Genomic DNA, 10672 nt, shown 5'->3' on the forward strand with positions numbered 1-10672 from the left:
AACTTTTCCTTTCTCCACACCTGAGGGTCAGAGAGTTGAAGTGATTTTCTCAGGATCACAAGCCTCAAAAGTGGTAGAGCTGAGATTCAAACTCAGGTCTACCTTACCCCACAGTCCAGTCTCCTCTCTCTCTTTCTTTTCCTCCCTCCCTCCCTCCCTCCCTTCTTTCCTTCCTTCCTTCCCTCCTTCCCGCCCTTCCTCCTCTCCTTTCCTTTCCCCTTTCCTTTCCTTTCCTTTCCTTTCCTTTCCTTTCCTTTCCTTTCCTTTCCTTTCCTTTCCTTTCCTTTCCTTTCCTTTCCTTTCCTTTCCTTTCCTTTCCTTTCCTTTCTTTTTCTCTCTCTCTTTCTTTGCAGATAGGGTCTCACTGTCACCCAAGCTAAAGTGCATGGGCACAATTATAGCTCACTATAACCTCAAACTCCTGGGTTCGAGTGATCTTGCCTCAGCCTCCCGAGTAGCTGGAATTACAGACACACACCACCACTCTTGGCTAATTTTTTATTTTTTTCAGAGACAGGTCTTTTTATGTTGTCCAGGCTGATCTCAAACTCCTGGCCTCAAGTGATTCTGCTGCCTCAGCCTCCCAAAGTGCTGGGATTACAGGTATAAGCCACCATGACAGTCCAAAGCACAGTCTCTTTCTATTATACTTTCTAAGGTCCTAGAATTTAGGAGTCACCTTTCATACACATTTAAGTTGTATTCATATTTTATTGTTATAGGCAATGCTGAAATGAACAACTTCACAGTTTAGATTATGTTATTAGCATGAATTCCTAGGAGGGGAATTAAGGGTCTGAGCATTTATTCAGTCAACAGATATTTCTCATCACCATCACTGCTGCCAGTCTGGTCCATCTTCACTCACTTGGAGGTCTATGGGGGCCTCTTAAGTAGACATACTACTTCCTCACCGTCTTCTGTGGTATACTGAAAAGAAGTCCCAATTCTTTGTCTCTTCCTGCAGCCACACCTCTGCCAATGGGATGGATGGATTTCCATCTCCCTTAACCTTGGCCTTGGCCAGTGACTGGCATTGGTCAACAGAATGGAGCATAAGTGGGGCTCCCCCTGGGATTTACGTGTTTTCACTCACCCTCTTATGCTTCTGCCATGGCCACTGGAATGTGCCTCAGCTCACTGCTGCTGCTGGGAGGAGAATCAGACACAGCTGGAGCACAGCCACTCCAACTTGTCTGCAGACCTGTGAGGAGAGATAATAATTGTTTGAAACCACTGGGTTTTGGGGTGGCTTGTTATATAGCATTATTGTGAATAGCTGACAGATATGCCCCCCACCTCCAATCTATTCTCCACACACCATCAGGTTATCTCTTAGTATTTTTTAAATAATTTGTGCTTTATGTGCTGTAGAGCTTTGCCACTCCATGCCCAAGGACTCTAGGAGCAAACTGATGAGATACAGGAAGCAGAGGTCGCTCATCAGGCCACAGTATACTCAGATCTCTTCCACATTCATGAGGGTTGGCCAAGGTGCTCACAGAGGAGGTGGAAGAAGCCTGAAACTTGAAGGAGAAAGGGAAGGGCCAGTCCCCAACACTTACCAGGGCCTGCTACATCCTCTCAAACCTCTCCATGGTTCTCACTATCCCCATTCCACCTACAGGGAAACAGGCTCAAAAAAGCGAAGAGCCTTTCCCAGGGTTGTCTGGTGAGGGTGTAGCAGTAGTGGGATTGGAACCCTGGCCAGCCTGTTGCCAAGGTACGTCCTGTCCTCCATGCCTTGGCTGGCCTGATCCTAGGGATTCAGAGGAGACCTCTCCCTGTGATCACCCCTTTTGCCTCTGGTTGGTTCACAGAAATGGCTACTCTCTGACTGTCTGAACTGAGGCAAGTGATGTCACCTCTCTGGGCCACTAGAATGAAAACTCTGAAACCAGGGAATTCCTTTTGCTGACTACTCTATCCCTTCACCTAGAACAGAGCCTACCACTTAATAGATGCTGAAGTAAAGTATGAATGAAAGAATAAATGAATAGATCCATTTGCCTATCTCTTCATCAAAACCCCAGGATTTTTTCTGTTGAGCACCAGACAAAAGGGTGCTTGAATTTGGAGGCTATTTTGATAGCTTCTGAGTGCAGAGAGCCCTGGGAATAAGACTAGCCTCATTCTAGCCCAACTATTCTACAGGAGAAGTGACTTATTTGCTCCTCGGTTTCTCCTCTATCAAGTCTCTGTGGTTTCTACAACAGAGACTGGGTGAGGTTGATTGTGATGTAAGGCACCCGCCACACAGTTGGGGCCCCATAGACAGGTTGTTGCCATCCAGACTAATGGTAGATGTTTAGGCTAAGTAACCAGGAGAGCATATGACCAGGCAGAACCCTCAAGACCCCCTAGAGGGGAATGTCAAGGTTGTCAGGCAGGAGACCTTAACTGTCTCCAGTTAAGAGGACAGTATGAGCAGCAAGGTCTCTGGCTCTGGGCAGATGGGGACATGGACGGGAAGTGGGTGAGAGAAGCAGACTCCTGGCTGGGTTATTCCTTCTCTAAATTAGGTCCCTGTTGAGCTGTCCTTGGATAGGAGGGACACGGAGATGGCAGACACTTGTAATGAGCAGAGAGCTCTCCCAGGCAGGGCTGGCCATTGATTGCCTGGCTCCTGACTTGTTCCAGCAAGGGAGGAGGGAGAGGGAGTATGTGTGTCCCCAGGAGCTGCATGCAAGTGTCCAGGCATCAGCGTGACCCTGAAGTAAAGACGGCAGGGTGGGGTGGCAAGGGGGATGGCAAGAGGCCCCCTCCCCGACCCCAGTCTGTGCTCAGCACACATGGGGTACCAGGTGAGTTCCAAGCACTTGGCATCCATGATCTCCCACAATCCTTATAAAACTATCTCACCAGGAGAAATTCTTACTTCCATGGAGATCAGAGCTCAAGAAGCTCAGAAAGGGAAAGTGATTTGCCCAAGGTCACATAACAGTCACCTGTGACTTCCAGTCTAAAAGCCAAATATGCAAAAATTGTGAATTTCTAGGTTGGAATTTTGTTTCTACCTCAAGCCCCCTTTCTACCAAGAAGTGGAAACTTAGTCTTGGTCATTTCAGAATAATCCACTTCAGAATACCTGTCCCCTGCCAGACCCAGTCAGTCCTAGGAGTCCACCCATCGGTTCTGGTTTTCTATTATTGCATAAGGAGTTACCCCAAAATTTAGTGGCTGAAAACAATTACAAACTAGTATTCTCTTAGTGGTTTTGGGGTAAACTAGGCAGGTGATTCTTGCTCAGAGTCCCTTATACTGGTGCAGTTGGCCACTGGCTGAGGCTGGAGCCATCTCACAGCTTTCTCAGCCACACATCTGGCAGCTGATGCTGGCTGTTGGTGAGAGCCTTAGTGAGGGCTATGGCGTCTCCAAGTCACCTGGGCTCCCTCACAGCATGGCGGCTGGGGTTCAATAGCAAGCAACCCAAGAGAACCAGACTGAAGCTGTCTCACCTTTTACAACCTAGCCTCGGATGTCAAGGAGCATACTTGCGCTGTAGGAACATGCCACATTCAAGGGAAGAGAACTTAAGTCCCACCTCTCTAGGAGAGGAGCAGCAACATCTCAACATGAGCCCATGGAATGGGAAGCTGTGGCAATCTTGAAAATATAACCTACTGCACCATCTTTCCCCTGAGCTGGCCTTGTCCCCGCCTGCTCTGCAGTCAGCGGTCCACAGTCTGTGACCCCTGGGTCCTCACTGCAAGCTCCCCTTGCCTGGGCCTCCTGGGCCACATCCATGCCTCTTGAAATAAGGGGATTGTTTTGCTGCTTCTCACACCAGATTGGAGAACACAGGGACCTCCGAAGCCATTTTGGAATGCTTTCTCTTTTCTTCCCCTTTCTCACCTACAGACAGGAAACAGAGGTCGGGGCCTGTAGTAAGTGCTCAGTAACCGGTAGCTGCTGTTGGTATGATTATTGTAAGGTACTGTAGGAGTGAAGGGGAGAGGGAGATCATTCTGCCAGAAGTGTGGGGATAGTCAGGGCAGGTCTCACAGAGGAAGCAACATGGGCTGGAGTTTATCAGGCAGGGAAATGAGAGGAGGAACAGTCAAAGGACAGGGGACCAAAAGTGCCAAGGTGTGGGGGAATCTTCAGGACAGGAAAGGGCCCTGCCTGCAGGACTGGGAAAGGCCCCCCATGGCAAGCCATTGTGGGGTATGCATGCTCAAAGCAGAGAAAGGAAGGTGGTTCAGGACTCAGAGAGGCCGGCAAGGCTACAGAGGTCCACTCTAAAAGCCACAATTCCAAATCTTCAACCACCATCCCAGCCCTCCCAGGGATGCCCAGCTTTAGGATCTTGGAGGAATGAAGCAGTTTAAGCTTCCTTCCAGCTTCACAGCCCCTTTCCTTCTGGCAGGGTGAAGGTGGACCATACAGGGTGTTCTCAGTGGCTTCCCAGGACAGCTGACTCAATTCGAGGATTTGCCAGTAGGTAGCAGAGTGTGTAATAACTCTTATTGTTTCATTAGAAGCACTGTGTTTAATATAGATAACTCTACAGCATGGCAAGGGAGAAAACTGCAGCCCTAGGGGTTGGCGAGAGGCACCTCTATTTGTGACTTGTGGCAGAGTCCCTTCATCTGAGTCTTGACAAATCCCCTACCTGTCACCACCTCCTCCATCTCCCCCAGCACCATCTGTAGACTGGGATCCTCAGACTCCCTGAGATTCTGATTCCATAGGTCTGGGATGTGGCCCCAAATCATTCTGATGCAGGCAGCGCACAAACATACTGGAGAAGCCCTGTTGAGGAGGGAGACTAGGTTGAGATCACAAAGGACCTTGAATGTCACTTGAAGAAGTTCAAACAGCTACCATTTGCTTGCTTTGCACCAGCTGGACATGGGGGCAAGATTTTGTTTGAAAGAAGGAGTTTGGGGCAGGTGTGGTGTCATGTGTCTGTAATCCCAGCCTAAGACAGGAGGACTGCTTCAGCCCATGAATTCAAGGCCAGCTTGTACAACACAGCAAAATAAACGAAAGAAAGATGGAAAAAAGGAAGGAAAGAAATTTTAAAAAAAGAAGGAAGGAAAGAAAGGAGGGAGGGAAAGAAAAAGGTAGGAAGGGAAGGGAAGAAAAAAAGGAAGAAAGGAAAAGAAAAGAAAGAAAAAAAGTTTGAAACTAGAGCTGACCAGCACCAGAGTTTGTCTTGACAAAACTAACTGGTTCTTCTGACAAATGTTCACCAGCACGTGCTCGGTGAGGAGCCTGAGGTAGGAAAAGTTACTGTAGTCTAGGTTAGTCTGCTTGTAGGGGTTGAGGGGAGACAGACATGGGAATAATGGCCTGAAATACCTATGTGACCCAGAACCTGAACTGAAAGCAGCTCGCGGTTCTGCCCCAGCCCAGGAAATGCAAGGATTAACTCTGCTTTTCAGAGGTGGGGGCTTTGGAGTTGGGCCTTGAAGAATGAATACGAGCTCACCAGGGGAAAAACTCAGGAGGGTGAGGTTGGAGTGGAGAGGGGTAGTTTGAACTTTTTTCTTTTCCCAGAGGGTCCCATTTATCCCAGTCTTGCGGCCCTCCTTACGAAGTCCAGTGGTAGTCCAGGTGACCCAGGTTGCTCCTGTCTCCCTGGGCTCCCGACTCCCATGTCACCCTGCCACACATCGCAGGGCCTGCTGCCTCAAGTCACTCAGCAGAGTGGGAATGGCAGGGTAACAGCCTTCCTTATTGTCACATAATGAAGGGTTCCGGCCTGCAGGGCCTTTTGAAAGAACTTCTTTTCTTCCCTGGGCTTGACAATCTTTTTGGACTCTGGGTCTATTATCCTCACATTTAATTAATGTTCCACTTGACTAATAAGACATAACAGAAGCAGCTGGGATCATCTGGAGGCTGGGGGTGGGAGAATTGCTTGTCTTGGGAAGCTGAGAGAGAGAGGCTTCAGGGGTTAGCAGCCTTGGGGTGGGGGCAGACATGAACTAAGTTAGGCATGTACTGGGGCTCAGCTACACCGCTGGCAAGAAACCCATCAGGTTGAACACTATCCTGGCTTTTGTGTTTTGCCCTGACTGTCCTCTTCAGAAGAGCTGTAGCCCTTTTGAAATCCCACCATTTCCACGGTCCCTTCATTCTTTTACCTACCACAACAGCTTGGACAATGGTTCTCAGAATTTGGTGGGGGGCTGGGTATGGCAGCTCATGCCTGTAATCCCAACACTTTGGGAGGCTGAAGCAAGTGGATCACTTGAGGTCAGGAGTTCAAGATCAGCCTGGCCAACATGGGGGAACCCCGTCTTTATTGAAAATACAAAAGTTAGCTGGGTGTGGGGGTGCACACTGGTAATCCCAGCTACTTGGGAGGCTGAGACATGAGAATTGCTTGAACCTGGGAGGCAGAGGCTACAGTGAGCCAAAAGGCACCACTGCACTTCAGCCTGGGTGACAGAGTGAGACTGTCTCAAAAAAAAATTTTTTTTAATTTAGTGGGGGTCAGAAAATCTGTAGGGAAAAATGGGGCATGTGCATAAAAATAGAGGCTCCTAGCTCCACTCCAGGAAGCTGGCAGGTTGGAGCCCAGGAATCTGCATTTTGCATGGCAGGCTCAAGTGTTTCTGATGCAGGTTGAACTGGGACAAACTTTGGTAAATCATGAGTTTGACAATAAATTCCATTCTCATCTATAAAAGGAGAACAATCGTAGGACCACCTGTGGCACCACTGTAGGGACAGGGAAGCAGGTAGGATGGGCCCGACCACAGTAAGCACTCCATACACTTCAACTGCCATGATCAGGTGAGGGACGGCATCTGTCTGGTCCCCTGCTGTCCCAGGTTCCAAGTGGGTGATCAATAAGCCTTTGGCAAGTGATTTTCCTTTGGACAGCTCCAGGAGACGTGGAAGGGAGAAAAGCTGAAAGTTACTACTTCATCTTCCTATACTTTTTGAATGTTTTAACGTGAACATGTTACCTTCAGAATTTTAAAAACTTGTTTAATTTTGAATTAGTTTGTTAAATGATGAAATTCATCTTCTTGAGGCTTTGGATATAGTACATGTTCTCTTTATAAGACTTTTTCATTAAGAGCAGAGTCAGGCAGAATCTGAATCCATGGGGCCTGTGGAGGCTGTGTACCAGCCTCCCCAGGCACCCTTCTTTAAGTGCAGGTTCCTAGGCCCCAGCATAGGCCTCCTGAATCAGAATTTCTAGGGCTGGCACTGGCCTTACTAAAAAGTACCCCCGGCATCATACTGCAAGTGGCTTGTGCCCTGCCAGGAAGAGGTGCTGGGAGAAACACCACCTTGGGGGTAGAGGCAGGCATCTGACACCCTGAGGGCAGAGACCTTGGCATTCCCCTCCCTCCTTTTTACCTGCCCCAGCCCCAACTCCAGTCTAGGCACTTAGGAACTCAGAAAGACACATTGGTGGATGAAAAGTGCGCTGAGGGGCCAGGCACAGTGGCTCACACCTGTAATCCCAACACTCTGGGAGGTCGAGGCGGGAGGATCACTTGAGCCCAGGAGTTTGAGATCAGCGTGGGGGCAATGCAGTTTTGGACACAATCTCTCTTAAAAATGAAAATTTAAAAATAGAGACACAGCTCTACATTAAAAAAAAGAAAGCGCACTGAAGCCCAGAGACAGGCAGTGACTTCCCAAAGGAAAACAGAAAGAGACTGGGAGGCAGCAGAGGAAGGTAGTTAAGAGCCTAGGCTTGGAACCCAACATGCCTGTAGTAAAAAACAAAACAGCTGTTTCCTCAATGAGCTGTGTGGCCTTGAGCAAATGCCTTCGCCCTCCCCACCAACTGCCAAGTGGCTCATTTATAAAACGGGGCTGTTCACCCTATCCCGGAGCGGGGATGGAATAAAGCGACGCCTGGCTCCTGCTAACTCACAATAAGTGGAAGCTGCTGTGGTTATTGCTGACATCACACTATTCAACACCACCATCACCAAGGCAGCACAGGGCAGGGGTTAAACACCCAGGCTTTAGAGCCCTTGGCCCCACTTGGTATCTGAGTGACCTTGACTAAGTCGCTTCACTCCCTGGGGCCTCGGTCGCCCCACCTGCGAAATGGGGATGAGGATAATAACCATAACACCTACTTCATAGGGCTGCTGTGAGTTGACATTTGTAACGATCTTAGGATGGCGTTTGGCACACAGTAAGCCCAAAGTGAATGTTGGCTGTTATTATCAGCAGCCTGGACTAGAAGCCTGGCTGCATCCTGGGGAGAAAGTGTGCCTGCTTGCTGCACTCCTCATCCCCAGGCCCTCTGGAAGTCCTGATAAAAGCTGACTCTATAATGAATGTACCTCTCAACCAAGCACGGCTGTGGCCACACAGCTCTGACGAAAACAGGCCTTGGCGGCAGCACCACATCCATACAATTAAGCAGCTCAAAGGTGCTGAGGAGGTGGGTGTCAGCCTCAGGGTATTGATTTCCTAGGGGGACCACAGCCCGGGCCAGACAGGGTCCTCTGCTCAGATGGGAGACAGCATGTCTGACTAGAGGCAGGGTGAGGGGCTTGGAGCCAAAACCCCTCAGGCCAGGGTATCCTAGGAGCTGAAAACATCCTTGCCTCCAGAATGGCCACATATGTGCCCATGCTTCACAATAATGTCAGGATGACACAGGAGTTTATAATAAACGTTCAGAGAGCATCATGTAATGTTCAACCATAGGTACAATAGTGACCCATTTTATGGCAAGGAAACTGAATCCCAGAGAGGCACAGGTACTGACCCAAGGTCACTCAGCTGGCATTCAAGCCCCCCAGGTCTGTCGGAGTCCACAGTCTTTTGCATAACCACCACCATATTGTCTGTCATTTATTACTTGAGAAATTCATTGCTAGTCCTCAGTTTCCCCATCTGTGAAATAGTCATCAAGGACTGCATTCGATGGTCTTGAAGGGCTCATCCCGCATTTTTGTTTGTAGTGGATTAAGACTTCCGGGGGATGTTTTGGAGTCAGTCAGGAAGGATGAGCAGAGGCCAGACCATCAGCTGGGAATGAATTCTGCTACTTCCCAGAGGTCCTCTCACACCCACCATGGCCCAAATTGTTATTAATAACAGTTAACATTTCCAAGGGCTTACCATGTGACAGGCACCTCTCAGAATACGAACTATTTCCTAACCTATCCCTGAGGCAGCCACTCTACAACCATTTTCCACCTGAAGAAACTGAGGCATAGAGAAGTCAAACAATTTGCCATTTAGATCCTGTGGGTGCCGGGCCCACATCCCCTTCTCTCACTGACACACCTATCCCCCAGCTGCTGTGAGTGTTGGCCACCCCCTTCTCCTGAGACCTGTCCTTGGCATATGGGTGCCCCCTTACCCCAAATGTCTCCCCACAGAGGACAACTCTTGGGTTGTGACTGTCTGAAGTGTGAGTACAAACAGCTGGACCATGGCCCCAAGAAACCTGTTACAGGTTGAACTGTGGACCCCTCTCAACAGAAGATATGTTGATGTCCTACCCTAGTATCTCAGAAAGTTACCCTCTTAGGGTCCTTGCAGTTGTAGGTTAAGATGAGGTCATACCTGAGTAGGTACACTGTCATTCCTGGTGTCCTTATAATAAGAGACATGCAGAGAGATGACCATGCGACAATATAGACAGGGATTGGAGAGATCCATCTGCCGGGCAAGGAATGCCAAGGACTGCCAGCCACCACCGGAAGCTTGGACACACAGGGAAGGATTTCTCCACGGGTTTTAGAGGGAGCATGGCTTTGCTGACACTTGATCTTGGACTTCCAGCCTCCAGAACTGTGAGACAATCCATTTCTGCTGCTTAAGCCACGCTGTCTGTGGTACTTTGCTATGGCTGCCCTAGCAAACTACAGAGCCCTTGACCAATGACTACCTGACACGTGGCCCCCTTCACAATGTGGGACAGTTCCATGGTGTTATGCCTCAGAGCCCGCCCCTCCCCACCCTCCCCACTCCCCCCACTCCTCCCATCTCTCACCCTCCCCATTGCCCCTACCCCCCTTCCACCCCCTACCTCTGAAAAGAGACCCCAGGTTTCCTTTGGAAGAACCCTCCTCAGGCTCAGTTCTTGCACTGCCTGAGGCCTCACTCCATTTCCTGACTCAGGGAGTAGGCACAAGGCCCAGGGCTGGCCAATCAGAACATTCCAGCACTCCTCACTCACAGTGATTGGCTCAGGGATGGGCACATGACCCAAGTTCATCCAATGAGCTTCAAGCTCAGGATTACTGTTGGACCTGCTGGAAACAAGTTTTTTTTCTCCTTTGGAGATTGCAGAGCAGCCAGGAGTGTGCCTCGAGAAGCTAGTGGCCTCCACACCACAGGGAGAAAGGAAGGGTTGAGTGGCAGAGTCAGGGATTCCTGGTGATATCCACAGTGGCCGTTTGGAAGCTTAGGCCACCCCCTTCCTCCACCACCCTTTAGCAGCTCCACATCTTACCCAGAGTAAAAGGCAAGTCCCTATCAGACCCATGCAGTCCACCCCCATTGCTCTGACTTCATCTCCTCTGCTGTCTCCACGCTTGCTCTTCTCCAGCATCCAGCCTCCCAGTCCCACCTTGGCACCATTGCTCCTGCTATTCCCTCCATCCAGATACTCCCTAGAGAGCTCCAAGGCTTGCTCCCTCTGTCCAGCCTCTGCTTTCATCGTCTTAGAGAGGCCTCCCTTGGCCACCCACACTAAAACAGCAGTTTCTATCACTCACTATCC

The 10672-nt window shown here is 49.6% G+C and overlaps 1 long non-coding RNA gene across 3 annotated transcripts; it reads right to left on the bottom strand.

Annotated features, from left to right (window-relative positions):
- Positions 1-217: 217 nt before the first annotated feature.
- LOC144579585 (uncharacterized) lies at positions 218-10079 on the bottom strand. 3 transcript variants are annotated; one of them, XR_013527529.1, is made up of 5 exons: positions 9977-10079; positions 4616-4755; positions 3459-3855; positions 1097-1204; positions 218-930 (listed from the first exon to the last, which is right to left on the bottom strand). It is a non-coding gene; the product is annotated as an uncharacterized LOC144579585 (long non-coding RNA). The 3 variants fall into 3 exon arrangements; XR_013527530.1 differs by lacking the exon at positions 3459-3855; XR_013527531.1 differs by lacking the exons at positions 3459-3855; positions 4616-4755.
- Between the last annotated feature and the right edge of the window lie 593 nt (positions 10080-10672).

Source organism: Callithrix jacchus, chromosome 15 (genome assembly GCF_049354715.1).
Source record: "Callithrix jacchus isolate 240 chromosome 15, calJac240_pri, whole genome shotgun sequence".
Classification (NCBI taxonomy): domain Eukaryota; kingdom Metazoa; phylum Chordata; class Mammalia; order Primates; family Cebidae; genus Callithrix; species Callithrix jacchus.